General features: G+C 40.4%; 1 protein-coding gene across 1 annotated transcript in view; it reads right to left on the bottom strand.

Annotated features, from left to right (window-relative positions):
* Window positions 1-995: 995 nt before the first annotated feature.
* The window catches only part of HFM1 (helicase for meiosis 1), a 94,527-nt gene continuing 73,322 nt past the window's right edge, over window positions 996-22,200 (bottom strand). Inside the window, 2 exon segments of the mRNA XM_080407708.1 lie at window positions 996-11,422; window positions 19,142-19,227. The gene's annotated coding sequence lies outside the window, so the exon portion shown is untranslated.

Below are 22,200 nucleotides of genomic sequence, written 5' to 3' on the forward strand. Positions count from 1 at the left end.
GGCAGCCTTAGAGGTGTGAGCAGTCGTCACTGAGAGCTCAGGAAGACAACTGAGATTTCTGGAGAGAGGAAAAGGAAAAACACAGCACATAAATTCAAAAGGGGGGAATAGGTAGAGCCAAGAACTGTCAGTCATTCCAGCCTCTATTCCCAGAAATGTATTGAAGCAAATAATTGCACATCTTTTAAGTACATGGTAGTTAATGAAGTGATAAGTTAGAGCCAACACGGATGTGTCAAGAAAATCATATCAAGCCAAACTCATCCCATGCTGTGACTATCGGGCCTTGGATGGGAGTAGCAGTAGATCTGTTACAGCTCGACTTAAGTAAGGCTCTTGATGCCATCTCAGAGAACTCTACAATTGTGCAAGCAAAATACTCACCATAATGAAATGACTCCGCAGTGGTGCAAAACTACATCAGCAATGCTCCACCTGTGACAAACAGCACGATATAGCAAATACGCTTCCTTGGAGGGGGGTATGTTCTGTTTGGTAAAAAGTCTAATTATGTGAACGACGAGTACAGTGTATGTTGGTTGGATTTGCCAACAATCCCAAACTGGCAGAGCTGGAAGCATGTGGCAGGACAAGAAACTAATTAAAAACGTTCACGACAAATTGGTTGGAGAAATAGGATGCAATGGAATAAATACAAGTGCTAACTTCAGCATTTAAACGGGAAAATAACAATTGCACAATTTCAGGACTGGAAACAGACAAATAAACATTGGGTCTTCAGAAAAGGGGTTGGGGATCAGAGCAGATCACAGACAATTTCAGACAATGCACTGACAATTTCACACCATTGTGAAAAAAGTACAGAGAAACGTGTAGACAGAACCATCATACCTAAGACATACAAAGAAATTATCATATTTAATACCGGTAAAGCTTTATCTGTAGTACTGTTCAGATTTGGGCTCTGAATTTTAAAAAAAAATTATTTCAAAAAAGTCCAATAGGAGAGAGTACAAGGAAGGGGGGAGAGGGAGCAACATTTTTAATAGACATGACCCTAACTGAAAATAGGAATGCTTGAGATTTTTTAGTCTAGAGAAGAAAAGACCATGGGGACAAAAATACATTTTTCACAAAATCCATTGCAGACAGGGCAAAAATTAACAATTTCAAACTGCACTGAAAGAATTTTAGGTTGGACATCAGTAAACATTTTACTATGGTATGGGTGAAAAAACCTGGCATCTATTCTCTAGAGGATTCTGGAAACATCATTAATATTTTCTTAAGACTAAGTTAAATAGCCATAAGAAAAGATCAGAAGCATTTGACTCTGCTGTGAAGTAATGGAACAATCATTGTTTTCAGCATAATTTTCTATAACTTCAGTTACTATCCAGGTTTCTGTTCTGAACCTGTATTTTCCGATAGAAATGAATCCCTGAGACATTTAAACATTTAATGTGTTGGTGTGATCTTATGCACAGGTGTAGATATCCCCTTTGGGAGTCTTTGTCAGGTTACATTCTGTAGAGCTGTGCAGCAACATATGTCACATGCTCAGCTAATGTGCTGATTTATAAACTTTATATTATAATCACTATACATTCCATATTTAAACATAATATGTTTGTTAGTGCTCATGCAACTAGTGTAAATCAAGGTTTTTGCTTTTACTTGTTTTTTTTTCATGGTACCAGACATTAATTTTTCACAGAATACATTAAATTTTGGGGTTTCTCTGGAGCTTGCCAGTTAGCAGAAGGCAGTGTGAATGGTTTATGTTATGGGACTTAGACCCACCAAACTCATCTCATTAGAGATGACTAAAAGGCCATTAAATAGGCCAATTTTTAATCTCCACTGAGTTAGACTGAATTCAAACTGATAGCCCACAGGCAAAAGGCTATGAATTTCATTAATAGTACCCTAAAGCACTCAGTCCCCTAATGAGTGATAATGTTATTCTTCTGAGAATTAAGCTTGTTTTCTGAAAAGACACATTTATAAAATCAAGTTCTGACATTCTGGAGCATGTATGGACAGTTTTCCACTGCTCTGAAACACAAGAAAAAAATAGTCCACATATTTCTTCCAAGATTTTTGCTCATATGTGCTCTATACTAACCAAAATACAAACAATAAAAACACAAAAAAGCAAATATTAGTACTATCCCTATGCTTCATATGCTATCATATATTTTATAGTACCAAATAATTTTAAGGTCATCACACCTACTTACACATATTTTGTCCCCTAGCACATCACTTTTAAGCAACCGCAATTCCTCCTTCAATTCATAGTTTAAGGAAAACACCAAATTTTATACAAGCATTAACTTATAGAAGAAGATGCAGTGTTTTATTATATTTCACATCTATTTGTGAAAAAATAAAATGGTTAGCATAAGGAAATCTCAACTTTAGTTCTAATGCTGCCACATCTCACAATTTTATTATGGTATCTAGCACTATGGTATAAAGGTATCTAGCACTTTGTTTAATCCCTTGACTTACTACTTGGGCTAAAAGGCCCAATTTCATGGGCAGGAGTAGACTCTAAAAAATGCTTATGATTCACACAATCTGTGGAACCAAAGAGAAATTGACATTTGGCATGAATTCATGGAGCACATAACTGCAACATTTCATCAAAATGGCAATGTGGGAAAAGATTATGTCCAGTAGTGTCAGAACTCGTTTTGATTTATAATTCTACTAGCTTTGCAGTTATAATATGTGAAAAGTAGTATGATCTTAAAGGTTGGACGTTGGATTAAGAAGACTTGAGAAATATACACAAAATGATGCGAAATTGGGATTGCGTGTGTGTACAAAATAGAAATTTTAGGACCAGCCCCCAAATGAGGCACTCCAAGGTCAGTGAAAGAACGTGTGCAGACAGTAGACGACTATACAATACAGTTCTTGAAAATTAAGCCAGATACTGCACAGCTGGCTTTTTGTTTCCAGGAATTCTGGCTGTGTCCTGTATTATTTCTCCACCAATGCAGACAAGGCCTAATAATGGTTAAAAGAGCATTTGAAAAACCTCTTGAGAGCAGGTTACTACCTAATTCCTCCTGGTCTTCAACATGGTTATAGAAAGCTTAAACCAAGACAGGCTCTTTCATGTTACCAGCAAAGTATGATTAACTGAAACCAATTTAGAAACTGTTTCTTCGTATAAACATTTTTGTAGCTGAAGCTGCAGAGGGAGAGTTGGAGCAGGTCTAAGCTGAAGCATTTTGAATGAAAGAAGACTGCAAATGCCTCCTTGTAACACACACAGCAAAATCCCAAATGCCTGGAGGGAAAAACTTTTTAATGATAATTTCTTACATTTATATAGCACCTTTTATTCCCTAGGACCCCAAGCACTTCATTAACTCTATGCAAAAAGCTTCACCATGGAAATAAAGCCACTATATGCATCATTCTTTGAAAATTTCATTTTCAGTTGACACATTTCTTTCAATAACAAAATATTCTGCTTATCCTGTATATAGCCACCAAAACAACAACAGATAAAAGATTAAATTATATAGTTTTGAGTTGTAGAACAATTTAAGCCTGTATGATTTTCAAAATAGTAATGCACTCATGTAATAGATACATTGCATTTATCCCATCCATTTCCCCTCTCCATTTACTACTTTGATCTCATCTTTATACTGTAGCCTTTGGTAGAAAATTTTGTCTTTCATAACATTTTCAAAATTGAAATGATCCTTGATGTCTGAATTACAGACAAAAGTGGGGTTTATAGGAAAAAGTAGCATCTTTCATTAAATCCACTACTATAAACTGAAAAAGTAGAGAAGTTTTTGAGTACCCAAGACATAATGCTTTTTTTTCCAGCAAAGATGGTCGTTTTAATAAAATATCCTACCTTTACCTATAAAGTTTGTCTTGTCTTTGACCTCAGGCCCTTATAACTACAAAAACAAGGCCCCAGAAACATGATGTGAAAGATATTTGTGTGTTATTGCTCAATTTGCCACAGAGTTTTGCTTTTCATCCTACAGAGAAGTTTCTGGTTTCTTGGCCTTCCTTACAAAGATACAGTACTCATTTCACCAATATCAACAAATTTAGGAACTCAATGTACTGGTTGTTTCAACAAACAGTAATTAACATGATTTCCATTGGAGTTTTAGAAGAACTAATAAAAACGAATTGGAGCAATTTGATTTATTTCAGCATTGTAAAAATTGAAAGAGGAAAAATGACTTCTTAACTTTTTGTTGTTTGAGCTGTTGATTCATGTTTTGTTGGCTTGCTTGTTTCACAGGCTCTTTTGAAATACAGTTGTCAACGTTAATTAAAGAGGACTGTCTGGTCTCATCTATTTTTCAGACAGAAAAAAAATTATTTTTTTAATATAAATTTAGTCTCTGCTATAAATCAAGATATTCTAGCCATATTTGTCATTAACCATTAAACTTTTAGAATTGCCAGTAAAACAAGAAAAAGGCAGTAAGAATGCATAGCTAAAATTAAAGCCAGTAGCCATTAAAACCTATGGCTCTCTTAACAGTGAAATAAAATATTTTGCAATGGAAGGACATTTAGAAACTCCACCTAGGGGAACAGTACTGCCTGCCACTGTGAAATGACTTTAGAACCGTTGTACTGTTACAAGAGTTTTAAATCTCCCAGCTAGGAAAAGATTTCTCACATTACATAATAAAGACAACTGGCACGCTGTTTCCCATTGCTAGGCTTCTGTCCATAGGCACCAGTACGAAATGCTGGGTCTGTTGCGTCGACCTGCCCCCTTGGCTAGGCCTGTGCTAGCAATTACAAAACAGCTTTTGTCAGGAGAGCAGCTCCATACCCAGCCTCCCACAGTTGTCTCCTGTTTTCAGTCTCACTACTAAGGAGTGTTATTGTCATCTGCCACTGATCAGAGGAGCAGGTGCTGGGGCAGCACTGTCTTCTGCTCCTCAGGTACCACCATAATAAGCATTATCAATCAACAAATCCTTGATTTATTATCAGTAGAAATTAATTAACCTTGGTCTTGATGCTTATTTTCTTTTTCTTGTTATTCTAATTCATCCCACATTAAAAAATGGTAGTTAAGCCTACATCTTTGTCCCCTTCAGAAGGCTCTGACATCTGTCTTCTCATGCCCGAGTTACTGAGCTCAAGTCTTGCAGAATTCGAAGATCACAAGAAAGCAGATTAGTGCAGGAAAATACCACCATATATTATAGCACTGACCCTCTTAAAAACAATGTATTGCCTTGGAGGGTTGCCATTTGCATCACGCACAGGAAGTATTAATATATGAAAATATGCTATCAGCAACAAAACCATAACAGATTTCTTCCTGAGTCTGTTGATGAATTATAATTCAGTGGGAGAGGAAGAAAGCTGTGGCAATAAACTGGCCTTCAGCAGATGATAGAAAGGACCTAGCTATAATAGGTATAAATTTTCATAGCTCTGCTTAACTGCAGTCCAATGATTCGGTTCACATTACAGTGCCAAAATGACACACAGAGAGAAGACAGAGACAGTAATTTCAAGTTCTCTGTTTCAGGTGTCACACTTGCAACCTTAATGTATCCCTGTAGAGCACAGGGCATAAAAAGGGTCCAGCTGCTGCCTCTACTGACCACATGCCTGACCTTCGCCATGACTGTCCTACACCGGCAAAGTTACTAAGGAGAACGAAATTGCACTAGACCCTGCCAAGTGCCATGTTCAGGTCTCCCAGTTGTGTCACACCCCACTTCTCCCTACACCCACTAGTGTTAGGGTCACACCCATGTCTACAGCATGTATTAGACCTGAGGAATGTTAATGTGGGGAATTAGTAACAATAATTCTTTCAGGCACACTCCATCTCCAAATCTGTGACTTCTACATGTCACAGTGAGGGACACAGGTAGCACAACATAAGGAAAGTCACCTCCCTCAACTGAACACTATTTCAGCACCCTCACAGAAAAGAAAGGAAAAGGTTTTTCCAGCCAACGCCCACCATTTCTGTACTTCAGAGCCATCTGGCTAGATGGAAGTCAGGACAAGGGTCCAAGTGAAGACATCTTCCACAAAAACCTTTGCCTTTAGAAGCAGGTGCCATTTTTAACAGCACTTGGAAAATGAACAGCATCTCTTCAGTTGTCAACATCATTGCCAGTGTATTAGTGTAAATACGTACCAGGCAGGATTTCAAACCACCTTCTTTTCCCCACAACTTCCTACTGTTCTGCCTGGTAGGCAATTGCTACGTCAGATTTCTTTCATTAAGTTGGATGGACATACACCCTCTTGTCCTTATGCATGAAAGAAACAATTAAGTAAATCTTTATTATTGTTTGTTTGTAAAGCACCAGAGGTTTGTGTATGGGAAGACATAATAATCATATTTAAGGGAGAAGTAAAGAAAGCTAAAAACCACTTTATTACTATTAATGTAGAAGTACTGAGGAGCTTATTTTATGTTTAAATAAGATCACAGCAGCAGAAAGTCTGATATGCCATACCTTCTGTTTGTTTCTTAATTGTAAGGAGTTTGGTTTTGATCAAGACAATTAATTATGAATATGGCTCAGTTTTCCAACATCAGAGATAAAGCTTAAAAAAACTACAAAAGCTTTTTTAGAGTATATTGTACTGTATAGATAAGTATATATCTTCAGGGCATGAAAAGACATCTTTGTAATTGAATCCTGAAAAGGGGGACACACACACAACCATATAAAACTGTGACAGTTTTACACAGTCTTAGAGTTAATATGCAATTTTGAAAAATTATCGGATCCTGTGGTTGCACAGAGTCAGTATATGGCACGGTAATCTGACAAAAATGAAAAGACCAAGTTACAACCTAGGGTTATTACAATGCGAGTTTTGTTACGCAGTAACTTTCTTCTTTCCAACCTCCCTGCCGGACCCTGTCTATGCCAACAGGGGAGAAGCATCTAGCTCCTCAGCTTGGCCACATCCATTAGCACTCTATCTGCCAAAAAGTATCTTCAGTTCAATGATCAAAGCTGTATTAAAATTTTTGCTTCTCTCTTGTTCAGCCAGTATTTCCAGATCACATCCCACCTAAACTCTAATATGAATTATTTTGAACAGCAGTTCTGTTGCCATTATCCCATTCAGGAAATAGTGTCTTAGGTTTGGGATCTGCAGGCAGATCTTGTATTATAATACTACTGTTTTTAGTGTGAAGCTCATAGGAACATATAATGTCTCATTGTAAGCCGAGTGAAATAGCAGCAAAAACTTTCAGCCAGCCAGGCTCAAAGACAAAAAATTCTAGCACTAATTTTCCTAGTATTTAAAATAACTGTAAAATATTTTTTTCAGTATCCTGAAATGCAAGCTGGGTAGAAGTTTCTCAGACAAAAGAAAGAATGAAGAAACTTAGAACAGTCATGTTCACTTTTAAAATTTGTCCCAGTTTCACAGCCCTTGGCTCTGGTTTCCAACAATGTGTTCATAGGTCATTGTGTGGAAATGGACTCAGGCAAGGCTTTGAAAGTGTATTTTTAGTTAGGCCATGCAGATAATTCATAGAGTAAAAATAAGGTATCAGTAAAAGCAGGAATAGTCAGCAGAGTAGTTTCACTTTGGGAATTTCAGCAAAAGAAGCTATGTCTGAACACTCTCAGGAAGCACTCAAATCTATCTACTAGTGTATCAGATGTGTCTCTCTAATTCCATCCCGAGCTTATTAAAATTCTTTTTTAAGAAGTTATGTGTAAATTGTCATTCCAGTATACCTCTGGCTTTGAGTTACCATGTTTATATTCTGCTTTAAAACAGCTGAACAGTTTTTACTCACTCTGCGTAAGAGAATCCTGATTTTGAATCTTAACAGGAGCCAGATAAAGGTGGTTTAATATTTCACTTAGATGTCTTAATCAGCAAGTCATTTAACCCAATCTATGCAAGACTGAGAGTATTTTTTAAAGTATCCCATTTATGAATAAGCAATAACTACGTTTTTGTCACATTTTATCAATTATGCTTTCTTGGCAAAAAAAAAAAGAGGAGCATGTCATCACATTTGTGATTGCACAGCTTTTCACAATGACTGTTAAAATGGCACATGCTGGGGAAACCAGTGCTTATTAGGATTAATTTAAGACAATGGGTATTCACTAAGCATGAATTGTATATGATCACTTCCATCATTGATGCATTATAGTTTATCTCATCCTTTAAAAAAAGATTATTATATATTTTGAGTACTTTCTTTTCTTGACAGAGCTGACAGAACTTAAATCCCAGGCCAAGGAAGGACAGCAGTAGCTCAAGGCATGCAGCACGCCTGTGCTGCAGCAGGACAGGGCAGCAGGCATTTCAGGCCAGCAAGGGCTATGAGGAACAGTGACAGCCCATCCTTTCAGGAGTTTCAAGTAGTAGGCTGTGGAAAATTAATGATGCCTGACTGTCAAAGCTTGTGTTGATCAAACAGCTCTCCAGCACACTGAGAGTAGAGAGGCTGAAAACACCATCTGAGAGGACATACTGCTTTTGCTGTGCAGGACCCACCAACAGGAGATCACAGTGCTTCATAGTTGTTCAGGGAGCCGATACCTGGTGTTAGGAAGAAGGCAGGGCTGGAAATGATAGTGAACATTCAGGATACAAAGCCATCATTTCTAACCCCAGACATATGTTAACCTTGGCCCTTTAACATTCCTCCTGCTGAAAAGGGTCACTGTAAAGTACAGCTTGGGGGGGAACAGCTAGTGGAAGAGCCCTTGAATGCAGAGATGCTGGGAATCCAGATAGCTGCACAGAGGCTGCCCCTACATGCTGCACGGCACAGCAAACAAGGCACATCTATCCCACAACATCAGCAGGATACCATGTGAGGCCTTTCTAGCACTCACGTGACATCAGGACATTCATACCACATACAACCTGCAACCTGCACACCCCTACCTTTATATAAAAAGCCTCACTGATCACCACCCTTCTGATGCTGCTGCAGCAAACCTGTTGATCCCTTTCCTGGGACAGCTAGCACCTCTGTGGTCTCTCAGTCCATTCTGAGATGGTCCACTGAGGCCTTCACTTCAGAAACAGACTCTGTAGTGCTCTCCTTTAGCTTTACAGACAGTATGGAGAAACTGGTCACTCTTCCTTCTGGGAAGGAAGGTGGCTGATCCTTCTCTGGGTTAACAGAAGCAAGAAAGGCTTGGCTTGTAACTGTGGCCTCCCAAGGATCCTTCCAAGGAGGAAGACTGTGAGAAGGCCAAAGTGTTTGCAGGTGGCAGCCCAGGGCCAGGTGGAGAGGACTGGGCTGGTGAGGCAATCAGGGCACTGTAAACCAGAGGGCCGCATAGCCAGATGGTGCTGAACAGGTCTGGGCAGGTATGGCATGTGTACAGGTGCAGAGCTGCAGTGTAAAGGCCAAGCCATATGGCTCTGTTGGACAGGTGGAGGGGTGCTTCAGGGAAAGGCACTGAGGAGTGGGGATGATCCAGACTGTATGTGTATGTGGGGGGGAAACAGAGAAGGTTTCTGAGGGATTTCCCCACAACACGCTAGCTGGAGCACTCCCAGGGAGCCCCAGAGGATACACGATGTTCAGGCAATAGAGCCTTAATGGTAGCACAGGAGCACTTCTATTGGACAGAAGAACAAAGCTAGCTGTCCTCCCTACATTTGGCAGTTCTTTTATTTTGAGTGGGATGAGGATATTTTACTTGCAGGGAGGCTGACTGAACAAATCCTGTTTCCCAGTAGGCGCAGGAAAATTAAATGGCTTGGGGAATTCCCCAGTGCTTATTTGGAAATGCCATGTAAGTGCTTACCTGTGCACCTAAAAGGAAAAATAACCTAATACAGAATGTAGTATGTATCAATGTCAACTGCAATGCATCCTAACTATGGGATCCTTTCTCCCAAAGGTTATATGATTTTCAAAAATATGCCTTTGAGGCAGTGAGTGAAAAAATCTTAAGTCCTGTGTTTCATTTAATTTAGAAATTACAATTTTTTTATTTTTTTTTACACTGGGCTGAATTTTAAAAGAGACTATGGAAATAGGAACTGTCATGAAAGAGCTTGTAGAAGAGTCAAAAATGTCTCCTTTTTATTTTATTTCAGTGAAACTACCAGTGTAAGAGGGCTAGCTTGGTCTAGATTTGATCATTCTCTTCTAAAGCCTGGGAGTCTTGCAGGAGAGCCTGTGCTTTACATTCTGCTTTATTGGAATATTATTTCGATTTTTATTTTACTACTATCTAAAAGCACGCACTAGAAGTTCCTGCAGCTGTTTGGTCACATAGTAAGAGACAGACTAATTTCTCTTGCATGGCACTCAGCATGATGTATCAGAAAAAAGGCCCCAAACCTGCTCCTGCATTCTAATAAGGGTGCGTCACTTTGCAGGAGATCAGAATCCTGTCCAAATTCTGCAAAGTGTAATAGAACAATGGTTGCCAAATGACAAAATCTATCAGAAGAAACAGAGTAAAAAAAGCACATCTTTGTTTCTGATCTTCACAGCTTCAGTACTGGCAAAATAAATGTCAAGGTTTCCAAAATAAAGCCAGTTAACCACTGTAACTGCTATCAAATATAAACAAGGACATAAAAATAGAGATGTTGGAAGCCAGGATATGAACATTTGAAACAGTAGCTATGTATACAATTACAGTTTTGTTAACATCGTCTGCTCCTGGCGCTGTGCAGCTCCACTGGTTGTGGCTGTGCTAGGAACAGAGGCGTAGACCTCTGTGGCCTATAGCATCTAACCAGCAATGGGAAAACCCAGAAGCAGAACGGTTGTGCAGTCATGCTGTGGTGTGGAGGGAGGAGAAAAGGGACTGCAGAAAGGTGCAGCTTGGCAGCTTGTTCCCCATTACTGTCATGCAGGACGCACATTACACAAGGAAGCAACAAGAATACCTTCACTGTCCTTCTCAACAACTCTCCTCATCTTAGTAAAGGCAAGTAAGCTAAATTCATGACAGCAGCTAGTTGTTTTAAAGGCTCTGCCGCTGTGGCAGTAAGACAACATGCACTGGCATCCTAAACCAGGTAAAATCACTTGGAAAATAATATAAAAGTGAGAACTTAATGGACATTAGGCAGTGTGTTAAAAATATAATTTTTCTTGCATAGACGCTGTTGAATAAATGCACTGCTCAGCATTGATCATCCATACGACATGGTAAATTAAGATGGCATATTCCTAAGTAAGAATTATGGTCCTGTCTGTACACAAAACCTGCATCCATTTAATTTAATCAGTAAAGAAATGGATGCGGCACAGCCAACGTGCAGACAAAATGCAGGGGGTAAAACGACATTATGTGCACCTATCTAAGACATATAATTTTAGCAGTCTTGTTTTCTGCAGGTACAATGCTGGCATTTTTTGTCTGAGCACAACACAGAATGATCAAGATTCTGGATGTGAGGAACAGGACTGCGATCCACGACCTGCTGGAGTTCATGCTGATCTTTTGAGGAACTGCTGAAAGAAGCCAAATAGGATTGTTATCTGCAGAATTACACTGAACTGCTATCCAAGACATGGCCATTATTGGACTACTCCTGGTGCTTCAGTTATACCAAAGAAATATACTAAAATAATTAATTGATGTCATTAAACTACTGTGGTGTTGAACATATATTGCACTTGTACATAATGAATGTTGACAATTAATTATTTCAGGTTTTATGACAATACCTCTGTGATAAATATTTCTACAAATCCTGTAAGTCAGATATAGGAAGGAGAAGCCTGCACACTATAAACTGCCACAAAACTGAAGACTTGTCAAAACAAAATGAGCTATAAAAACAATAATATTCAGGCAATGTCACTCTCATTAAACACCTAATGATGCCACGGGCATATTAGTAGGGAATGCTCATGAGGCTCATGAGGAATTAGTAGAAAATAAATAAATAAAAACCCTGCCCCTAAAACCGCTTGCCAAGCTGTTCGTACATTCTGCCGCAGGCAGTTTCTTGAAAAAGATGGAGATGTGAATGGAGAGAGTCAGTGACTATTAGATGCCGATGATGGTAAGGACAAGCAAAAGAACTGGTGCTAAAGATTAAGGGCTGCATTTTGCTTTCAGTTATATCTCGCCTGTCTCAACATTTCATAGTATTTAAATTAATCTGTTACATAAGGCATTTTTCCTGTCTACGTCGCTCAGCAGCCATATTCTCCTTTCTGGTATGGATTGTCTTGGGAAACTTGCCAAGCTGTGACAGAGCAGTGCATAAAAGGAAATCATGCTCATAAGCTGGGGGTGGGGAGAGCTGCAGGTGAACAGATTCAGTGTAGCAGAATATATACCATCTCCTGTCTCAAAAACTCAGGGTTTAAATGAAATGGGAGCCACAATACTTCTTTAAAAAAGCGTATAGGGCCACCAGAGACCCCAGACTATCCCACTCATTTGCTCCAGGGAGGGTGTGAGCACAATGCAATAGAATTTCTCAACACTGCACTGGCTGCTGCTTTAGCAGATTGGAAGAACAAACAACTATTTCCTCTTAAGATGCTAGAAAACCCCCATCCAGTTGTGGAGCCCATTCCTGCCAGATGCTGAACACCACCTTTACATTTACGAAGGATCTGAACCTTTTAATTAAAGACAGAGGGGAACAAGGGTGGACTCAGCCTCTTGTAGGAGTAAGCTATTACCTGCCTGCCAGGACCTGCCCAAAAGGTCTGGCATTTCCTATAGAACTCAGGGAAAGCACTCGCTAATATTATTTTATTTATTAATAGCCAAGCTCTTAGGTAGTTATTGGCTTTTCATCTCTAGACCTCAAAGTGCTTTACAAAGGAGATCATTATCAACAAAGGAACACAGACATCTACATTTGGGCTTTGGCATGTAAAAAGCATCTCAGTTCACCTGTAAAGTAGATTTGCCAGTTGAGCTTTACTCTGGCCGCTTGCTCTGGAAACAATCTCCAAATCTTAAATGACTGGGGCACAGGGAGGGAGTTTCAGCTGAAGTTCAGTAACACAAACTTCTACAGGGGATTAGGCAATCCTGCACAATGCTGTGCCTGGCTGGAAGATGTGGAGGTCAAGGAGAGTCTCAGCTTGAAGTCTACCACGACGACACTGGAACAACCTCCAGGCGTCTCCAAATCAGACCAGGATTCATTACTACAAGGTACTTCTGTGGATTACAGCACTGAGGACTTTTAATTGCTCTGTTCCTGAGGACAAGATTTACTGTCCTTTCACCATCTTCAGTTGTTATAGTAAAAGACAGGTGAAGAAATGTGCTTGGGCTGATAAATTTTTTGGCAGTTTTGCACTGCACACACACTAGGATTTTTCATCTTAATGACCTGCAGCTGAAACAGATGTTTTGCTTTAGTGTTTTAAAGCACTTCACAAAACTTAACACTAATTTATTCTTTCACAGTGCGGGGAAAAAAAAATGTTTGATACCGTTACTCACATGTGTGAGAACAATGTGAAAAATGAAAACAGATGTTTCTCATTTAAGCATGAATAAGGAGGAGTGAATGAAAAAAGATGATGTAGTAGTAGTGATTAAGAGAAATATGATGGCTTGGTTAAGTCAAGACAATTTCTTATGGATCTCCAGTCAGTCCTGAAGATCTTTCTAACAACTTGGTCCCTGATTCAGCAAGCACGTGGAAGTGCTTAACTCCAGCTGTGGAGGCTGTCTCACATGCTTCGTTTATAATATTTTTAAAAGCTGTATAGCCAAATGAATGCTTTACAGTTCAGAGTTGAGGGGTCAATGGCATTGTTCCTGTAGACAGTAAAGCACTGACTGTTTTCACAAACTACAAACATCTAAATATGAATAGAAATAAAGTCAAACAAAATACATTGTTTGCTGAAACACTAAGAAGTGCTTTGATTTTACTGCAGCACAGACCGAGCATTGTGAGACCCAGAAGAAGGAACCAGGGACCTATTACATGCTCCCTGCTGAGAGCCCCAGCTTCCCCTGAGGGGTGAGACACCTGGCAGGAGGGACCTGCTCAGCTTTGGCAACCACCTCTTCACCTCTCCCTGTCCTGGCAGAAGGAAAACTCCAACTTCAACTACAGTTTCCCAGTAAAACTCTTTTGGAAATCTCCAATGAAGTGGCTTTCACTGAGGGAAAGACAACCTTTTACCAATCTACCACCAAGAACAAAATTACTTGCTAGGGGGTGAAATGAACCTGGGGAAGGGGGTACATGTAATGTGCCCTGATTTTTCTGTGTCTGGTGGGACTTAAGTGCAGTCCAAAGAACACATCTTTCATTGTTGTTACTACTTTTTGTCTTAAGTCTGCCTTGGAAGGTGAAGGATCCAAGCAGGCCAGTGCAGTATCATCAGGCTCAGACAAAATTGTTCCCCTTTGTCCTTCCCTGGCTCCCTCCCTGCCTCCCTCCAGAGTAAAGCCTAGGCCAGGAGACATGTCCCTTTGCTAGGGCTGCCCTCCCACCCCCGACAGCTTCCAAAGGCCTCCAAGGTGCCCTAGGGCTTGCCTCTGTGGAAGGCAGGACAGCCCTACCCATGAGAGAGGTGCAGAGATTTTTGCCACCACAGGAGAATCCTCCTGGGAATTCCATGTCACCGAGTGCCTGCTCAGACAGTTTTCACTCTGTAACCTCTGAGAAAATGATGCTTTCTCCAGCCTCACTGAATTATTTTTGGTCCACCCACACCAGCACATTCTGACCCTTCCAGGACAACCTAGCCCCAACTGGCAGATGGGTACCTACTCCTGATGTTCCCAACAAGGAAGAAAGAGAAAAGAATGCTCAGATTCCCCATGGATTTCAGCACTGTTAAAATAAAAATTAAATCCCTTTGTTTCCAGACTGTAATAATCTACTAGGAACCACTGGGCAGAAATATAGAACAGTATAAAATTCCTTTTACAGAGGAATTCTTAGAAGAAAAAAAAAAGACGACTAAGCTTCAACTCCTCTTCTTTAAGGACAATACTTCAGTTCTAGAAACTGTCACTTTCCACTCAGCATTTTTAATATGAAAACAATGCTTCTGAAATTGTCACCGATTTCAGCGTAGTTGCTGAGAAAGATTTGGCCCTGTATGCAGTCCACAGACTGTGCATGCAGAATTAATAATCTCATTAACATTACTATATGCAAATGCTCCCAGGATGCAAAGAAAGATTTGTATTTCAGATTAATATTTTATGGGAATTTTGTGTGTACATGATAAATGAATAAATGGAGGGACACAAGGGGGCATGCAGAACATGTGCATCATGTGTGAGAACTGCATGTTTCCAATGGCCACAAGATGGTTAAGGAACAAAAAGATTTATTATTGTAATTACATAGAAGGAGAGAGTAAGAGAAGAAAAATGAGAGATCAAGTGAGCTGTTTCATGTTACAGTTTCTCCAGCTGCAGAGCTGGCTTGAGAGGTTCCCCAGACCCTCCTGCCCCCATCCTTTCCATCCTATGCACCCTCCCCTGGCTGCAGATTACCATCCCTTTAATTCTGCCAATTCAACCATTTTTATGCTCAAGCTTTAAACCAGCTCTGAATTACAACATGGAATCACACCCTTAGTCTACTTGGTCTCTCATTCATTTTCAGCTGCTATATAATGAGGGGCAATACCATACAAAATCTCAGAATTAATACAGTGCTATGGATATGAAAAAAGAGGCACATCAGGGAGACTAAGAACAGGTCTCAGAATCTGAGGGTTAAAAAGGAGTTATTTGGAGAGAACCATCACTGGTTCCCCATTGTTTCAGCTTCTGGGTCACCCCCTTCCCCACCTCTCCAGCTGTCCTTATTTAACCAAAGTTTTATTGCTACTCTGGAATGGCATGAAGCTCTCTCATGCTTTAACTATAAGAAATGTAATATTGTATTTGTCCAAAAACCTACATGAGTAAAAGAAGATCCCTGAGGGGATATTATTAACTGCCTGCTACTTATCATTGATGGTTATTCTCTGAGACAACTCTCCTGTTTAATCTTTATGCTCTCGACAATAACCCTTCTCTCTTTCTGATCAAGTGTTTAATTTTCTTGAAAGATTTTCTCAGACTTTAGTTATTATTGAAGGGGATTTTAATTTTACCCCAACTCTTTAATGGCTAAATCTTGCATATCCACTGTTTCAAATAGGGGTATTTCAGTTACTCTAAGTAAATAGTTCATGGATTTGGTCTTGATAGGTAGCTGGAAAATTTTAAATCAAAACAAAATTGAAATTGCAGTTTCTTTTCCACTTCAGAATAGAGTTTTTAGTCTCCCTGAGTGACCTGTCAGCGTATTGGAATAAGAAAAGGATACTGCTAGACTGCTACAGAGCATACTCCCATGTCAGCAGAGTTTCATCAGCATGAATGGCAGCCCTATATGGGAAATCAGCTAGCTGATTATTTCATCTGCAGCTGATCAAAGATAAACAAGATAAAAAACACAAAGGGAAGTGGTGATGTAGAATGTATTCTTACTTTCCTAGTCTCCACAGGCAATATTATTGCTAAATTTCCTCTAATTGTTTATAGTAGAACTTTAAAGCATAACAGGAGAGAAAAATAAAGAAAAAAACAGTAGAGGTTCAGCAGAGAGCAAAGCCCAGAAACCCTTAAAAGCTGCTTGCTTTTCCTTCTCACAAGCATCCTCAATCCTTTCCCACTGTCACTGCACCTCCACAGCTCAGTGGGAGTCCAGATCATGGGTTAATATCTAATAATGTAATAGTTACATGTAGAGCAGCCTATAGAACACCCTACAGAGCACCATAGGACTGAGAGGTCTTTTTGGGAGGCTTTGTTTTGTTATACTGCGTACTCCTGTTTCCAATGACCTTGTTGTCCATGATAATTACAACAGTCTCCTGTTCCTGGAGCCAGTAAATTATTAGATTGAGCCCATGATTTTGCAACTCTAGTCTGTATTTCCAATATTGGCTTATTGTCTTTGCTTTGTCCAATCTGAACATGTGTGAGTGGAAGCACAGAGCCTTGGTCCCAGTGCAGCCAGCCTCCACTCCCGATTCCTAGGTTTAAAACGGGAGCTTAGCGGATCTTTCTTACAGCCTGAAGCAAGATGGTCATTCACTCATCTTCCTTGCCCCTTTTCTATAACCCATCCTTCTGACTACCTCCCAGCATGGACTTGCTCACAGGATGCAATCAGAGAGGTGCCAGGAGCTGTGTAGGACACATCTGCTCCATGACCAGGAATTCAGGTGAGGAAAAGACTTGAGTGAAAGTGAGAAGGGCCAAAGGCCTAATTAGCAGACACTAGAATATGCAGATCTAAATCTATACATCTGAGCCTTAAGTTTCCCCACCTACAAAAACAATGCTGAAATACTTCCCTATTTCTCAAGAAAGTTACTGGTGTTAATAAATTAATGCTTAATACCATATTGTCAGAAAAAAATATTTTCTCTAAATCAACATGTTTTCAAACATTTCAGCTGATGGCAGAAATTAATTTTAGAAACAGGTACAACACAGCCTATAAATGGTGGGTAATAACCTCAAGATGATCCCCTTAAGATTAATCTAATATTGCAAAATCTTTCAGGCTGAGTATTTATTTCCCCTGTTGCATTTCTGTTGAGGCAGTTAGACTCAGCAGCCCCATTTGCTTTCTCAGCATCTGATGCCAGAGTACACAACAGTATGGGTGGAAAGAACGCAGTGAGAGAGAGATGTAATCACCAAAGAAATGGAGCAACAGATTTATAAAGAGCATGATTCTCACAGCAGGTCAGCTGAAGTGGCAGCTGTGCATTTCTGGGCAAGTACCAAGTGTCCACTACCACCTTACAAGAGCCTTGTGGCTTTAGATTTTATCCCTGTTGGTGGAAATATGTAAGTATTTTCTAACAGTACCATTGCTTTTCAGAAAGTACTGGTTCAGCCCCAGCACAGGACAAACTTTCTCCAATACTTCACTTTTCTAATCTCCAAGGCTCAAACAAGAGATGTGTGGAGAATCTTTGTGTGCTGCCCTTCACACTTGCATTCAAATCTTCCCTGCTTAATGAGCCATGGGCTGTTGCTCTGAAACAGAGGACATTAACAGTTCAGAAAAAATAAACCCCTGCAGATTAATCACCTGGCTTCCTTACAGGCCCAACTCCAATCAGCAGACAGTGTGAAAGCAGAATATCTCTGTATACACTGCCTGACTGATAAGCATATTAGCCGGTTGCTGCGCCTGGCTTTGACAACCATACAGCGTACGAGTCTTATTTTGCTGTTTATTTCAAATGAATACTAGACATCTCCAAATGTCACTATATTCACAGAAACTAACAACTGTGCAGCCATTACATGATTCTCTTAGCGTTTCCCCCTTCTCTGTGCCAGTGAAATAGTATCTATTTCATGCTTCTTGATTTTTAAAGTGAATGTTTTACTGCTTTCTGAACAGCACTTAACTGATAGGTATCATATTTCTGAGTTCACGATACAGTAATCCTTGCAAAGACAAGCATCTCAATTCATCTTGAGAACTACACTTTGCTAGAAACTGGCCACTGACTAATGGTACTCCTGCTCCTTGGCAAATCACTAGTAGCTTAACTGTTATTTAGCCTGACCACTCCCATTTTAGTACAGGAGGGGTAGTATGAAAAGGAAACAGGATTAAGTGTTGGCCAAAAGGTTGACAAACCCATCAAAAGCTCTTTGCCAAACCTTGAACATAGCATAGGCAGGACACAGTGCTTAATTTTCTGGACAGAGAGAGAGAGTAAACAGACAAACCACCAGTTGTGCTATCAGCATGATCTCCCCCATCCCACAGCAAAGCAAGCTCAGAAAAGACAAATGGGATATGACATTAAATAGTTAAACAGACCTGAACCGCTCCAATTTATGTTAATGACAATACCCTCCTATCACTATAATCTGCTCCTCACCCTTGCCCACCCCAGTTCTCCATGGCTCAGGAGACTTTTTGAACAGAGTGATTCTAGCATAACATATCAGCTCTATCTTTCGATCATTAGTTATTCATCTCCTTTCTCTTGCTGGGTCAAATCTCAGTCTCACTGAACTCCTGGTATAGCCTATTAGCGGGGAACAGTGAACCCCCATCCTCATTTCTTTCCTTCATGTAGCTTGTTTCCCATGTTTCCATTTTTATAGCCCTTAGAGGCTACAGGACCATGCTGCTTTGATTGCCTTTACCTTATCTTTCCTACAGGTCATGCAGGTCAGTGGCATACCTGGAGTAAACTGGGACTGTCACTTCAACCATCAGTCACGCTTCAGCTGGAAGGCAGAGCCCCGTTAGAGCAGGGAGACTGAAGTGCTGCAGAGCAAAGCAGAGGACAGTAGTGTCTTTGATGGCAACTGTGTGCTTTAGCTCCCGCCCGTTAACAGGTATCCATGGGCACCACTGTTCCCCTGGCTCTGTTTCTCTTTGATCATGTTGTGTTGCTATCGGAGCATTTCAGTAAACAGGGCCCAGGGGGTATATGCCTCTGTGACCAGGCACCACAGCCTAGATCCTCCACAGATTAAAAGTAAAAAAAAGCTGTGGTGTTTTCCTGAACTGCGGATTTGGCCCTACATTTTCTGTGTTCCTCTGCCACCCAGCAGGGCCTCATCAGGCAAGATACTGAGCAGCATTTGATTCAGACCAGCATGAATGGAATACACACAGCACCAGATTCCCCAGAAATGGTTCCATACAAAGAACTATCTGGATGCTACAAAGTCATCCACATAAATACAATGTCACTTCAAACTGGACTTCTTCACAGACCTTCAGCCTCTGCTGGGGTTGCAAGCTCTAGATTTGGACACATTAATTCATCACTTCTTCAAAAAGACAAAACACTGCTGAGAGGGATGCAAACATGTTTGTTTTATGATGACGCATAAAGACTCTGCCTAGAGTCTCCCAAACAAGCCTTCCCTTTCCTTTAGTGTCATGTGAACAGTGCACACTACATGCTTTAAATGGGATTCAAGTCACTTTTTTCATTGCTACTAGAGCAGGTACTGCTGGAGATAAAAGCAACTGTCTCAGAAGAGTAGGTATGACATCTGGTACATAGCACCAAAAATAAATCTTTAACTTCCTCTCATACCTGCCAAACCTGCTCCAAGGAAATAAACCTGGGAAATATTACAAATACACACTTCTCTCTGATTTCAAAGGAAGAACTGACCTATTTTTTCTTTGCCTGTTTTAAACTTTTCCTATGATGAGATCAGTTTGCTAAAACAATGGGCTATGTTTGGAATAACCACAATCATAAAAGAAAATTGCATGCGTATGAAAAAGGCAAGTGGCCTGATGTTTGCATTGGAGGTAATTCACGCTAATACTGCTATTCATAGTGCAGCAGCACCTTAGGGACCCAGTCATGTTCAGCACACCTACTTGGTAAGCACTATACAAACACAAAATCTGATAGTCTCTCCCCTGTAGTGCACATATATTTGTGATTTATGGAAACTGGTTGTGTAACGCCATACAATTTGGGAGTGGTCCTCTGTTAAATTATTTTCTTTGGTCATATTTATGTAATAAGTATTTTCCATGTCCTTTCAATAACTGACTTGGCTTACAAAAAGACAAGAGATTCGTGTATTGGTGAAGATGACCTACTTAAATCAGGAACAATTAAAGACCCAGTTCCTATTTACAAGCTTGACTAAGGAACCACACACACACACATCAAATTGAAGAAGCCAGGAAATGTTTCTCAGTGCTACAATTCTGGTCATACTGCAGGGTCTACCAGGGGGATCAAAAAAGGAAGTGACTCTTGTGATTCATTATTAGCAATGTAAATAGGACACATTTGGAGGCTGTCACCATCCTGATCGCTCATCTGCTTTTATTAGTCCTCATTCTTTATTCTTATTGTCTTTGGTTTTCTGCGCTTGTCGTTATAGTTAGTTATGTTATAGGCATCTGTTTAGCATATTCTATATGAAAATGCAAATGAAGATGGAAAACAGTAAAATAAACATATGCAGCTTCCATGTCATGTATATATTTGACTGTAGCATGTCAAATACAAAAGAATTGTTTATCACTTCAAACGTCTGCTTGTTCATTAGGTGCATTGCTTTTTTACCAGCAGGTGGCAGTTTACCATTATTTTAAATAGATTCTTTTGTTAATATCAGATGTTTTAAAGTTCTAACTTGTTGCTAAAAAGCTTTGAGCTCATTTCAAAATTAATTTTTAAATCAATTTCCTTCTGCATCATTCCCTCTAGGAAAGGTAATCAGGACTGAGCTATTTGTTTCGGTTTACAGCCCTGCTGTTGACCAAGGCTAAACATTATCTATAGTTACCTGACAGCAAATTCATGCAGCACCAGTGGGTATTATCCAGCCTCAAACACTCACTGCTGATACCAGCTCTCCGAGGCACCCTTTACACTCCTCAATTCCCACTGTATGCTTGGGGAGCTGCACACAACATTATTAACACTAGTTAATAGCAGGGCAAGGGGCAGGGCAGGAGCAACATGAAGCATGTGAGACTATACAAAGGGACAAGTGGTTTATTTACTGCTGTGTTGCTTGGACACTGTCTGAATTTCAATTAAGAAAGAGTTACCACCCAGGTAATGCTGCACTGCCTCCTGCACTGCAGCTGAGGAAGACCAAGGAGGAAGAGAGCCTGTACCAGCAGATGCAGCCTGCAGGGTGCTTTCCAGGGATCCTATGGCTACCCAAGGCCATCCTTTAACCCAGTCAGAGGCGCAACTACAAGACCATGTCCTCTGGCCTAACACAGGGCTGAGAACCAGAGCTTTCCTAGTGAGAAACTCCAGCAGGGAGCACAAGTGAAATTAAGGGAAAAGTCTGTCAGTCCAGTGCTGCTCTAACGCCTGGGCACAGATTCACTCTGGGCATTGCCTGACACGTGCAGCCCCCACTGCCATCCACATCCTAAAACCAGGCACTGGGGAGAGACTCATGCACCAAGAGCCTCACTTTCCACTGACACTGTGGTGACATAGCTCAGTCTGTGTGAGCCCATCTTCCCCTCCTGCCCCAACAAACTCCCTCCTTTGTGTCAATGCCGATATTCGTACTGGCCTGATGAGGCAACTTGCTAGCTCACAGTTGGATTTGTTCCCTCACTGAACTCTGCCACCCACCACAGCACACCAATGCTCCTATTGGCAGTATCAGCCAGAGATTTTTGCTGGATTAAAGCAATCATGTGTCTCCTGGCTTCTTTCAGGAGCAGAACCAAAATGGCAACAACGAGCAGAACTTCCCTCACTCACCTTACACCACAGGCAGGCCA

Source organism: Falco punctatus (assembly GCF_963210335.1).
Source record: "Falco punctatus genome assembly, chromosome: 11".
NCBI lineage: Eukaryota > Metazoa > Chordata > Aves > Falconiformes > Falconidae > Falco > Falco punctatus.